The 13,552-nt window shown below is 41.1% G+C and overlaps 1 long non-coding RNA gene across 1 annotated transcript; it reads right to left on the bottom strand.

Moving 5' to 3' along the window:
- Positions 1–3,777: 3,777 nt before the first annotated feature.
- LOC128021704 (uncharacterized) lies at positions 3,778–5,178 on the bottom strand. Its single transcript, XR_008185642.1, has 3 exons — positions 4,997–5,178; positions 4,809–4,907; positions 3,778–4,523 (listed from the first exon to the last, which is right to left on the bottom strand). It is a non-coding gene; the product is annotated as an uncharacterized LOC128021704 (long non-coding RNA).
- Positions 5,179–13,552: the final 8,374 nt, after the last annotated feature.

Raw genomic sequence — 13,552 nt, 5'->3', positions numbered from 1 at the left:
CTTCCCTGGCCGCTTCCATGAGCTAGCCATGCTTCTGAATGAAAGATTGTAATGACACCATGTAGATTGAGAAGAGAAGTGGTCCAAGTACTGAACCTTGAGGAACCCCAGTAGTAAGGTGTTGTGACTTAGAAACATCACCCCTCCAAGACACACTGAAGGATCTGTCAGAGAGGTAGGACTTAACCCACAGGAGTGCGGTTCCAGAGATGCCCATCTTTCTGAGGGTGGACAGGAGAATCTGGTGATTAACAGTGTCAAAAGCAGCAGACAGGTCCAGTAAGATGAGTACTGAGGATTTTGAAGCTGCTCTTGCTAGTTGCAGGGCTTCAGTAACCGAGAGCAGAGCAGTCTCAGTTGAGTGGCCACTTTTGAAGCCATATTGGTTGCTGTCCAGGAGGTTGTTCTGTACAAGGAACATAGAAAGCTGGTTGAACACAGCTCGCTCAGTCCACCCGGGACATACACCTGAGCCTGCCCTGCCGCAAGCTAAGTCCCAGATTCATTGGCCCATTCACCATCCTTGAGCAGATCAATCCGGTCACATACAAACTACAATTACCACCTGAATACCGGATTCACCCCACTTTCCATGTGTCCCTCCTGAAACCTCACCATCCATCTGTTTCTCCCTCCACATAACCTGGTGAAGCTGAAGCCCCCCCTCCACTCCTCCTAGAAGACGGTGCTGCCTACGAAGTTAGAGACATCCTGGACTCCTGGCGGCATGGTGAACAACTTGAATATCTAGTGGACTGGGAAGGATATGGTCCAGAGGAACGTTCATGGGTCCCACGCAACGACATCCTGGATCTGAACTTACTAAACACCTTCCACTCCAGTCATCCTAACCGGCCAGCTCCCAGAGGAAGAGGATGTCCACCACGTCGTCGGGAGTGGGCCGTGGGCAGGGGGGTACTGTTACAAACACGTCAGGTTCCACCTCCACTCATTCACAAGCAGGGTTCACGCCAAACTGGTTTAATTTTTTTTATCAAAACATGTGATTGAATAGTATTAAATGATGAGCTAAAATCAATAAAAAGCAGTCAAGCATAAGCATCTGAATCCTGGTGATTTAAAACCAAATGCATCAAACTGTTGATGGCATCACCCATTCCTCTGCCTTTCCTACAGGAGACCTGAGGTGGATCTAGTTGGTCATTAACATCTGTTATTAAGATTGAACTTTATTCCTTCATACATTCTAGGTCATAGTTTTTAGTATCGAACCTTAGAAAAAAGCTGTTTAAATCGTCTGCTTTATGCGCGTCACTATTTGTAAAAAACTTATTTTTTGCTGGTTGCATATTTTTTATAGAGTTCTACATTCTATGAGAATTAGACCTATTAAAATTTTCTTCTAAAATATTTTTTTCCCTTGACACTCTTAGCACCTGATTCAGTTCTTTCTGAACAGATTTAAGTACTACATGATTTCGATTTCTAAAAAAAAATTTTTTCTATTAATACAATACTAAATCTCTTTAGTAATATAAAAGTTATTATTTGGATAGATAATAACCTGCTTCTTAGTTATCATGTTATCCATGCAAAAATTCACGTAATCAGTTATAACTTCAGTGGTTTCATTTAGATCAGCACTGTTAAAAATGTCCCAATCAGTGCATAAGAAGCAGCGCTTCAAGGATTCAGTACTATTTTCCGACCACACCTGCACATTTGCACACCTGAGACAAATCCCCTAACTAAATCTTGGATCACCGCCTCTTCATCGACTTCAAGGTGATGGGTGAATGGTTCCTCTAGGTCTGCAGGGTCAGTGCTGATATGTTAAGAAGTCTGACCTAAAGAGGCTTATAACAGAGAAACAAACAATAAAATATTAACAGTGTCAAAGTGTCAAATAAAGTTAAAAACATGCCTTGATCTACATTAAGTTCAACTGAGTTGTGTGAATATTAGCAAGGACATCCAGATGTTGCTTGGTAAACTTCTAGATTTAAATATTGTGTGAATAAATTAATGATCCATTTTCAGTTCTATGATTCATTAACTTATTAAATTCCAGACTTTATAAAACTGAACCTAAGTTGTGCCTGTGCCATAAAAATAATAATAATAATTAAACAAAAAAAATGAGTGGAGAGGCTTGTTCAAACTGAAGTAAACACTAGGAAAAATATTCAAAAAATATACTCTGTTCCATGAGAGGCAAGAACGAGACATTACGTCAGCTATGACGTATATGGGGAACTCCTCCCTTCTCCACTTTTGCTGAAATCTTATGGGCTAATGCCAGCTGGGGACAGCTGGCCAATTGACAGTGGTCAGTGGGCAGTATAAAATGCATGGGTGTGAAAATTACGTCAGAAACACAACTGAATGCTAGTACAGCTGATCAAACAGCAACCACGGCGGCTAAAATAATGTCTCATTCCTGCCTCTCAGGAAACCGAGGTTACGTTCCCGTTCAAGGTGATAACTCAACTATGATGTATATGAGAGCAGTGAAGATAAGCTCTCAATGGGGTCAGTGACACCCACACATAAGCAAGACAGTTCTAGTCAATAGCTAATGCCGCGTTTCCACCGCAGGAACTTTACCCAGGAACTAGGTACTTTGGCCTGGTACTCGGTGTGTTTCCACCGCAGGAACCAGGAACTAAATAAAGTTCCGGGTAAAAAAAATGCCCCTCAGAAAGTCCCTGTTGCCGAGGTAGTACTTTTTCAAAGTTCCGGAACTTTCGTGGGCGGGACTTGGGCGCTGATCATCCTGATGGGTTGAGTTCACACAGCATTGGTTGAGTTCAACCACCATTTATTCGGATCAACATTTTCAAAATATTACTGTTACTGTGTCATGGAAAAGACTGGATGCAAGTGCAAGTTAATATCTCTTTAATGAGAGCTTTCCACAGAAAAGTCAGATATGCAGGAGAAGAAAAGACACACTAGCAGCATGAGAGATGGCAACACAGGGACCTTGATGGGCGCTGGTGTTCGTGGTGAGTGGAGTCCGTGAAGTGACCGTGGCTGAAGTGATGCACGAGGTAATCCAGAAGGAATATCCAAAGGAACTAACAGGCAACAGCGACGAGAGATCCATAACAGGAACATCTACACGGGGGACAACAACACCAGGACTCCAAACAACGATCTGACAAACATGAAACGAAAGACAAGGCGTTAATATAGGCAAGATGTAATAAGCCGCAGCTGCCGCTGATCAGTAATCAGCGGCGACGCCCACACAGAACAATCAGGTGATACACCCCGCAACCCACACACAGACAACAAGATGACACTATGTATCAATGAACGAGAGGGGGTTCAGCGAAAAATAGGCAGCTGTCAGCAGGAAGTGGCTGTCACTGGCAACAGGAAGTGGCTGCCAATAAAACCGGATGGCAGCTGTCGCTAATACCCGGAAATTGGAGGAGGCTGCCGGCGGCAACAAGACAAATAAATAATTATATACACTTATGATTATGTTTAATACTTTTTTAAAAAAGTATAAAGGTCAGTATTGTATATTGTTTGATTTAAAATATTGATCAAATATAAACAAAGAAATAAGATCATTTTGCTAAACGTTAATTTCCAGCTGAATGTTTATGCATGCATGTATCATTGTTTGTGTGAAATAAAACAATTTATATTTATATACGAGAGTGGCACTTACTGGGTGTATGTTGTATATTTATTATAGGCTATATACACAAATGACTGAAAAGAGAGAAGTCTCAGAGACCTTTATTTAAAATCATAATTTGCGGTTATATTTGTAGTATTTCAAGAAACAACTATATATATATATATATATATATATATATATATAGTATAAAGTAGCTGTTCAATTTGTAACTGGGTTAGTAAGTTGTCAAAGTCAGTGCTTTACAATGTAAACCGTATAAAATATATCCAGTAAGCAAGCAGACTAAAATTTCAATCAGAATCACTAACAACAATCCGGAGGTATTTTCAAGACTCTTAGATCAGAACTGATGAGGTATACAGAGTTACTTCAACAGCATCTTGCACCAATCACTGTAAAACCCAGGGTGGATGTGCATCTCTCCTCATTTTCCTCTTGCAACATGGTCAAGTCAAGCATCGTTTATTTATATAGTGCTTTTAATAATAAAGATCAAAGCAAAGCAACTTTACAGTATTAAATAGGAAAATAGTGTGTCAGTCAATAATGCAGAAGGACATTAGTAAACTCAGTTTGTAGTCAGTTTAAAAGGCAGTTTATCATTCAATTCAGTGATGTCATCCTTTAGCTCGGTTCAGTTTAAATATTATCTGTGGAATCGTTTGCAAACATGTCAATGATATCACTGTAAATGAAGTGACCACAACCAAGCAAGCCAGAGGCGACAAGGAACCAAAACTCCACCGGTAACAAAATGGAGAAAAAACAAGGTCTTTACAGGGGATCTGTATCTGGGGCTCTAGTTGTCCTGGTCTCCGCTGTCTTTCAGGGATGTAGAGGTCCTTTCTAGGTGCGATCCACCATCTGGTCTGGATACGTACTGGATCCGGGTGACTGCAGTGACCTTCGAATAAGAAAGAAACAGATTAATATAATTGAAGATGTTAATATCTATACGATGTTTGATAGGGAGCCAGTACAGGGTTTACAGAACTGGGCTAATCCGGTCATACTTCCTGATTCTAGGAAGAACTCTAGCTGCTGCATTTTATTATTCATAAGAAAATGGTGACCTAAATTGCTTTATTTACAGTAGACATGCATGCACAGCCATATTAATGATTATTCCCATTGCTTCTTGTCATCATGTACAGAGCAGTGATTACATTTTCATGCATAATTTGCACACCTGGTAAGCAGTTGTTGTAAACCTCGTCGCAGTGTCTGCAGGGTGTACATTTTGTTGAATTCCTGACATGGCTTAGACTTGTTCTCCATTTTGTTCCACCTGTATATTGAGATGAGGAGCATGAAAACAGCATTATTACGAAGATAAACATTCAGACAGGGCATCTGAGAAATGTAATGTTATGGCACCTTTTTAAACCTCTAATCAAATATGTAAAAGAAGATACTCAGTCAAGCCAGCTGGATTGTGCCCTCTTTTGAAAGGAGTCTGTATACAGTACAGCAGACTTCTGAATTTGGAACAAACCAAAGACGGACTTAGTAATGTAGCATCGCCCCTCCTCCAGGATCACGTAAAGAAGAATTTCCAACAGGACAGCATCTGGCAACTATTGGATATTAAAAAAAAAAAAAAGGTGTCAGTGCCATGGTTTTGTCTCAAGATGCACATCAGTTTTTTTTTTTTTTTTTTTTTTCTAAATGCATGTTTACAAAAGCTACTTCAATGTTCTAAATTTAACTACAGCCTAATCCTGGCTTAATCCAAGCCCTTGTCTGTGAAACTAGACCTAAAAGTTATAAGGAATTATGAACCGGTCCATTATATTTTGTATAGATAATAATAAAAAAATAATAATAATTGTTTTGCATTCACATGCTTACAACTTCAACTGGTACGCAGAACAGTTCTGCACATGCATATTATTAGAGAAAACACACCTCAATAGTGGAAAAAAATAAAAATAAACTTATTTTAAGAACTCTTAAGTTAATGTATATCACACAATCTCCTGAAAGACTTAACATGCAAAAATATATGGTTGGTGTTGCACATTTATCTTCTATCATTCCAGTCAAACAACATTCTTTTATATTATTCAATAGACTGTTAACACGCTAACAAACGTTAATATTTAATGGTACGTCAAACGTAATTTGAAGTTAATGGTAGGCCCCTAACAAGGTACACAAACAACGTTGCTACCACTAATTAGATTTCATTGAACAATTTAACCAAAGTAGGCACCAAGTCTACCAAGTCGTTCACCAAGATAACAATTAAAATTAAACTTACAACGCAAAAAAAAACATTAATGACTCCGATGACCAATTTCTGAACTTACCGTTTGATCAATCGCAACGATTAGTGAAACGTTTGGGTGCAGTTATATCTGATTGGTTGTGCCCACGTTGGTCGATACTGATTGGCTCCCATCGAATGGCAGGTCCCGCCTACCATCCGGCTGTCAGTTACTGCCTTCCGGCTGTCAATGGCAGCCACTTCCTGCTGCCAGCTGCCGATTTTTTATCTGAACCCCTGCCAATGAACCGTGACATACTGTGTCATGAAATGTAATTTTAAAAGTATTTCAGGCGAGAATGTAGTTGTTTAAAACTCAAATCTGTGGTTTATTTATAAAGACAGAGCCTATTTAAAAATGTGTTTCGCTGATCTCAGAGATGGTGAGCTCCACGCGATCAGCGGGAGATCAGTGCTTATGTATCCGCCAAGAGCAGCTTCACCTCAGCTAGACCTTCTGATATGTGCCGCTGGCTCTGATGTCTTTTTAGTGGTTAAACATAACATATAATTTGTTTCAGGTAAATCTAACACGGTTATCTTTGGTCTGTATTCAATTTATCTATATGTAAAAAAAAAAGGCAAATTTATATAATATTATGTATCATTGTAATGGCTGAATATACACATATCCCTGAACTAAGTAAATTTCAGCAGCTGTTATTATGTTTAAATGAAAAAGAAAGGAGGCAGTGGTATTTGATATGAATGTAGTTGTGTAAAACTAAAATATGTGGTTTATTTATAAAGACAGGTCCTATTTAAAAATTTGTTGTTTCGCCGATTGTCAGCTCCACGTGAACAGCGGGAGCTCAGTGATCATCTATCTGCCGAGAAGCAGCATCACCTCGGCTAGACCTTCTGATATGTGCCACTGGCTTTGATGTCTCTTTAGTGGTTAAACATAAAATATAATTCGTTTTGGGTAAATCTAACAGGTTATCTTCGGTCTGTATTCAATTTATCTATGTGTTAAAATGAAAATAAAAAGGCAGATTTATATAATATTTTGTGTCATTTTAATGGCTGTATATATACACTTATCCCTGAACTACATTTCTGAAGTATATTTCTGCAGCTGGTATTATGTTTAAATGAAAACGAAAAGAGGCAGTGATATTTATCCTATTTCATTTTATTGTAAATGTACAGTGAGGAAAATTACAGTAGCCAAAGCAAGCTGACTGAAGTTATGAAGTACACTGCTGTTTACAGATTTACCGGATTTGCATCGTCGGGGACATCACTCTCCCGAGTCAAATGCACAAAGTCTGAACTACCGAAGATGCACGTCCAAAATCAGCATACTATAGTATTGAGAAACACGCGCAGACCTGCATCACCAGTCTATTTGCTTAATCTTCCCTGTACTTTACAACGCGGTGGAAACGCAGAAAGCAACTGTGGGAAAAAAGTTCCTGGTATAAATGTTCTGGGCAATTTCGGTGGAAAAGCAGCATAAGAGTACTAGACCAATGGAACATCTCCCCCGACCCTAACAAAATTTGCATATCTTCATGCAATGAACACAAAGGCTGCACTGAATAGGGCAAACACAACACAATGAGCACTCAAGCACAAGAGTAAACACAGAGTCAACAACATTTGTGGTGACAACTGCATAAACCTTATAAACCATAACACAGTTAACAGCCATGGTAGCTACTCTATAGCTGGTTATAACAGTTCACAACACATGAATGAAACTTAACTCACTGAAAGTACATGTGACACTACAGAGGGATACATTCCAGCTTGTAAAATTTGGCGAATGTGTTCTGCTAAGACCAACCAGCAGCAAGACATAAACATACTCAGTTTAGAATGTAACCTTGGTTCCCTGAGATACGGAACGAGTACAGCGTATGGGGAAAAGCACCTTTTTTCCTCGATGCTGAAGCCTTTTTTTTTTCTTTAATCTGTAAACCAATGACAAGAAAGCTCACCAAAATGGGCGGGGGGAATGGCTATATAAGCAGGCAAATTACCAGAGGAAATCAGGTCATACAACTGAATGTCCCAAGTGGGAGCAGTGAGAGGATGCGATTCAACCGCCTAGAACTTCTCAGGAAACGCACAATGAGGCTGTTTCAACCCACTGATTGGCCAGCAATAGGAGCATGAAATGCTCTGATGGCTGCTGTGTTCACCTTGAGCGTGGAAGGAGTGAGACCCTTGTCTAGACGCTCTTGGAGAAATGGCAGTATCGGAGATACATCACACTCAACAGGGTCTTCGTTTCGTGCTGAGCACCAGTCAACAAATACTAACCATTTCTGGCCATAGATGCATCTTGTAGATGGGGCTCTTGCCTGAGCAATGGCGTGTAGCATGTCCCCAGGGAGGCTTAAAGGCTCCCATCGAGGGACCATAGGTGTAGAGCCCAGAGTTCTGGCTGTGGAAAGCCTGAATAGCTCCGAGGACCAAACTTGGCTCCTCCAGAATGGGGCAACCAGGAGGACTCTGTGCTTGTCTTCCCTAACTCGTCTGATGACCTGTGGGATCAGAGCGATCGGGGGAAAAGCTTAAAGAATGAGGCTTGGCCAGTTGTGGGCAAGAGCGAGAGCAGGCGATCGGCGATCTCAGCTGGTCCTCTGTGGTGCCTCTTTGATGGCAAGAGCTCATTCCAGCCACAGATACGGCATTCAGTAGGGATCCAGGGATCCAGTAAAATCGTCGCTCATGGAGTAATATTTGATTTCCTCTGGTGATTTGCCTACTTATATAGCCATTTGCCCCTCCCATTTTGGTGGGCTTTGGCACGCTGCATCACCACAGGCTCGCACAGCTATGCAGCGCTGTCATTGGTTTAAAAAAGTTTACAGATTAAACCAATGGCAATACAGTTGCACTCCGTTATTGAAAAAAAAAAGCCACTAACTCTCTCAGGTCCACGAACCAGGGCTGATTCGGCCAGTTTGGGGTGTCAAGTATAACTGACGCTCTCTCCTCCCTTATTTTGCACAACACCATAACCAGAATCTTAACCGGAGGGAACGTGTAAAGCCTGGCTTATGGCCAACACGATGTCAGAGCATCTCCCAGCAGTGGGGAGTGAGATGGCGAAAAAAACGTCTGACAGTGCGTGTTCTCGCTTGTGGCAAATAAATCCATTTCTGCCCACGATCCAAATCTTTTGAACTGATCCAGGTGAAGCCTCCACTCTCCTTGAGGAATCCCGTTGCTCGAAAGCATGTCCGCTCCACGGTTTAGTTAACCGTGTATGTGCGCTCTTCTTAGGGAGAGGAAGTGTCCATCTGCCCACAACAGGAAACTCGCTGCCTGTTTGAAAAGAGCTCTGGAACACACGCCGCCCTGACGATTAATGTAGTACAGCACAGACGTGTTGTCGGTTCAAAACAGTTCATGTTTCAGGCTCCCATTTCCAAACGGTTTATGTACCACCTTCTCTGTGACTCTGACGACAGGCCTGAGGCAGGTATACCCAGGAACACTGCTCCCCTAGCCTGATGTTGACGCATCCATCCATCGGTAACCATGCACTGCATCACTATACCCAAAGGTACTCCTGGGCTGAACATATCCGGGTTGCTCCATGCTCTCAGAGTGCTGACGCAACTGTGAGTGACTGTAATTCGCTTGCAGCACGAAGAGCATGCCCTCGACAAAACTCGAGTTTTCAGCCAAAAACGTAGCGGGCGCATATGCAGCAGACCAAGATGGCACACTAAAAAAGCCACTCCCATCAGTCCCAGAAGCCTCTGAAATTCAAGTCAAACCGACCTACCCGGTCTGAAATGGCGCAGAGTCGATGAAATTGCCTCTATACACTGCTGAGAGAGATGGGCTCGCATCGCCATCAAGTCCAAACATACTCCCAGTGCTTGGTTGATGAGTCTGCCATCCTTCTTTGGCACCACGAAGTAGCGGCTGTAAAAAGCAGACTGAGAACTTCTTGTCTCAGAAAGGAAAGGTTTTGGGTGCAAAGTAAGTGACGGGACCACGCCATTGAAGCGGGGGGGGGGGGGGGGTCTGCTTTTGAACTGAAGAGAATATCCATGCTGAATTATTCCCAGTATCCACTGTGAAATGCCCAGGACAGCCCTCCACGCATCCAGGAAGTGACACAGCGAATGCGTTAGCTCTACGGCCACCGTAGCCACTGATGGCGTGTTTTGACCAGAGCCCGTCCACACGAGGCTAGAAGCACTGGCAGGAGGGCAGCTCGAGGCAGGTATTGTGTGGTGTTGGCACTCTTGCGCCCTCGAGAGGCCATTATAAAGGTGCTGGTCATATAATTATAATATCATCAAAAAGTTGATTTATTTCAATAGTTTCATTCAAAAAGTGAAACTTGAATATTATATGCATTCATAACACACAGACTGATATATTTCAAATGTTTATTTCTTTTCATTTTGATTATTATAACTGAAAAGTAACGAAAATCACAAATTCAGTATTTCAGAAAATTCTAATATTACTTAAGACCAATACAAAGAAAGGATTTTTAGAAATCTTGGCCAACTGAAAAGGCAAGGCAAGTTTATTTATATAGCACTTTTGTACACAATGGTAATTCAAAGTGCTTAACATAAAATAAAGTAAAATAGTCATGAATAAAAATAATAAAAATAAAAACAAGCAATTTTAAAACTTTGGAAATGATAAAAAAAATTACTTATTTAAAATGAATTTAAAAGTTGAAAATAAAAAATGATTTTATATAAAATACAGTGAATATGTAAAATGAAGTGCAATCAGTTCGGACATCGCACTGCTCATTCAATAAATGCACAGCTAAACAGATGGGTTTTGAGTCTATATTTAAATGTGACTGGTGTTTTATTACATCTGATCTCTTCTGGAAGCTATTTGCAACTGCAGGCGGCATAGTAACTAAAGGCGGACTCCTCTTGTTTTGTGTGAACAATTGGTATTTCCAACTGACTCGATCCTAATGATCTGAGTGCTCTGTTATGTTTATATTCAGTGAACAAATCTGCAATTTATTTTGGTCCTAGGTCATTGAGTGATTTATATATGCGTAAAAGTACTTTAAAATCTATCCTAAATGTAACTGGAAGCCAGTGTAAGGACCTGAGGACTGGTGTGATATGCTAAAATTTTCTGGTTCTAGTCAGAATCCTGGCAGCAGCTTTCTGGATGAGCTGCAGCTGTCTAATTGTCTTTTTGGGAAGGCCGGTGAGAAGCCCATTACTATAGTCCACCCAACAAGTTTCTCCAAGTCTTGACTGGAAACAAAACATCTAATTCCTGCAATGTTTATTAGATGATAGTATGCTGATTAAGTTACTGCTTTGACATCCTAAATCACACAAAGATTCCTGATCACACCAAGATTCCTGATTGTATTTTTAGTTGTTTGATCAAGGTATGCATTCACCTTGAAAACTTCATCTTTGTTTCCAAGTGCAATAACTTCAGTTTTTTCCTTGTTTAACTGAATAAAGTTCTGACACATCCAACTATTAATTTCACCAATAAGGCTAGGTAAATCTGGGTATCATCAGCATAGCTGTGATAGGCAATTTGGTTCTTTCTCATCATTTGACTTAGTGGGAACATATAATGGCTAAACAAGAGCGGTGCAAGAATTGACCCTTGTGGGACTCCGCATGTCATGGACGTCCACTTAGACTTATGCTCTCCTAGACTCACATAATAGCCTCTCCCTTATAAGTATGACCTGAACCATTTGAGTACCATCCCAGAAAGCCCGACCCAGTTTTCCAGTCTCTCTAGTAGTATGTTATGATCGACAGTGTCAAACGCAGCACTGAGATATTTTGCCAGAGTCAGAATTTAAGCGAATATCATTTATTATCTTAATGAGTGTTGTCTCTGTGCTGTGATGCGGTCGGAAACCAGATTGAAAATTGTCCAGGTATCCACTTGAGTTTAAGTATTTGTTCAGCTGACTAAAAATTACCTTTCCTATAATTTTGCCCATAAAAGGAAGATTAGATATTTGTCTATAATTGCTCAAAATGGTGTTATCAAGATTGCTCTTTTTCAGGAGGTGTTTAACAACTGCAATTTTCAGGGAGTTTGGAAATGTCCCAGAAAGAAGTGAGGTGTTCACCACTTCTAAGAGATCTTTTTCTAAACAGTTAAGCACACTTTTGAAAAAAGATGTGGGAAGTGTGTCAAGATAGCAGGTTGACGATTTTAGGTGATGCACTATTTCTTCCAAAATTTTGCTATCAATTGCTTCAAAAGTAGACATAGTATCTTTTTGATACTGTGGCCAAATCTATTTGACCTCTGCATTGCTTGAGGATGTGCCAATCACCTTCCTGATATTGATGATCTTCTCAGAAAAGAAGGAAGCGAACTCATTGCATTTGCTGAGAGCATTTCACTGGGAATCTGACTTGGGGGGTTTGTCAGTCTCTCAACAGTGGCCAAAACGGTATGAGTATTGTTTAAGTCCTGCAGACACTCATGAAAGTAAAGTTAGGAGGGGCTGCTTTGTTGAGGACTGTTGCACTGCAGCTGTATTCTAGCCATGTTTCGTTTAGAAACATAAAATCCAGATTGTTTGTGGTTATAAAGTCATTAATTAGGAATTATTATTTTTTTTAGTGAGCGAATGTTTAAAAATGCTAACCTGATAGCAGTGCTTTGTGTCTTTACATCGATCTTAGATAGATGCATAATAGGCCGCAGAATAGATGAGTTTGCCCTTCGGATCGAAAAGGCCTTAGACCTCAGACTGAAATAGAGAAAGCTACAGTCACACTGGGTTCTGCTTGTTCTGTAAACATTTGTGAATGTTGCTGCTATTATAGCGGGGACCTGACACATATCACTGAGAGCTGTTGTTTTTGGTTCACTTTCAGCAGTTAGATGGTTTGGGCCCTGGTGTTGTGGCAGGGGTCGGAGAGCTCTCACAGGAGCAGGGCCCACAGGCTTTGTTTGGTGGGGGGCCCGCCATTTTTTTGTTGATATCTGCGGGCTTGCAGCGAATGAGTCTGAGAGTTTAGTTCCAGCATATACCAATTCCTCAATTTTCTGTGAGAAGCACAGAAGCACAGTGGAGATGCTGGAGAGAGGGATAATGTGTCTGGTAAGATGGGCTGTGTCTCTGGCTGTGATATGTCCAGGCTTCCCTTGCTGTTTTCCAGAAAGTCATCCTTGGGTGGTGAAACTTGTAGCTGTTTTGATACATCACAGTCTGTCTGTGAGGGGCTATGTGGGCAGGGGTCAGCCGGGATGGTGTCCATCAGCAGTGCTTGTTGTGGCTGCATGGTGTTATCAGTGTCCTCGTGGGATATGTCAACCACATGATGACTCAGACTCGGTGTATGTGTGCTGAATGAATGACACACTCTGCTGAAAGATGTCGGAGGGAAAAGTAGATATTGTCCTTAAGCACTATAGCACCAAGTTTGTTTGGGTGGAGGCCATCTGGTTTAAACAGTTGTCTATGGCCCCAGAAAAGATTGAAGTTGTCGATGAAATTCACTCCTTTTATATTACAAGATCTTTGTAGCCATGTGTTCAGCCCAAGCAACCATGAATACATATTTGTTCCCCTTGCTGGGAGTGGTCCACTGATGAATTACTGAACTTTGAGTCTTTTAAGTGTTTCAAAGAGTTCTCTGAAGTTCTTTTTAGGAGTTCTGAGCTGAATGCCGTGGTCTGCTCATCCTTGAGCGCCTGTTAGTAGCGGTGTT

Source organism: Carassius gibelio, chromosome A10 (assembly GCF_023724105.1).
Source record: "Carassius gibelio isolate Cgi1373 ecotype wild population from Czech Republic chromosome A10, carGib1.2-hapl.c, whole genome shotgun sequence".
NCBI classification, from domain to species: Eukaryota; Metazoa; Chordata; class Actinopteri; order Cypriniformes; family Cyprinidae; genus Carassius; species Carassius gibelio.
Note: the sequence above shows the minus strand (reverse complement) of the source record. Positions and strands in the feature narration are given on the sequence as shown.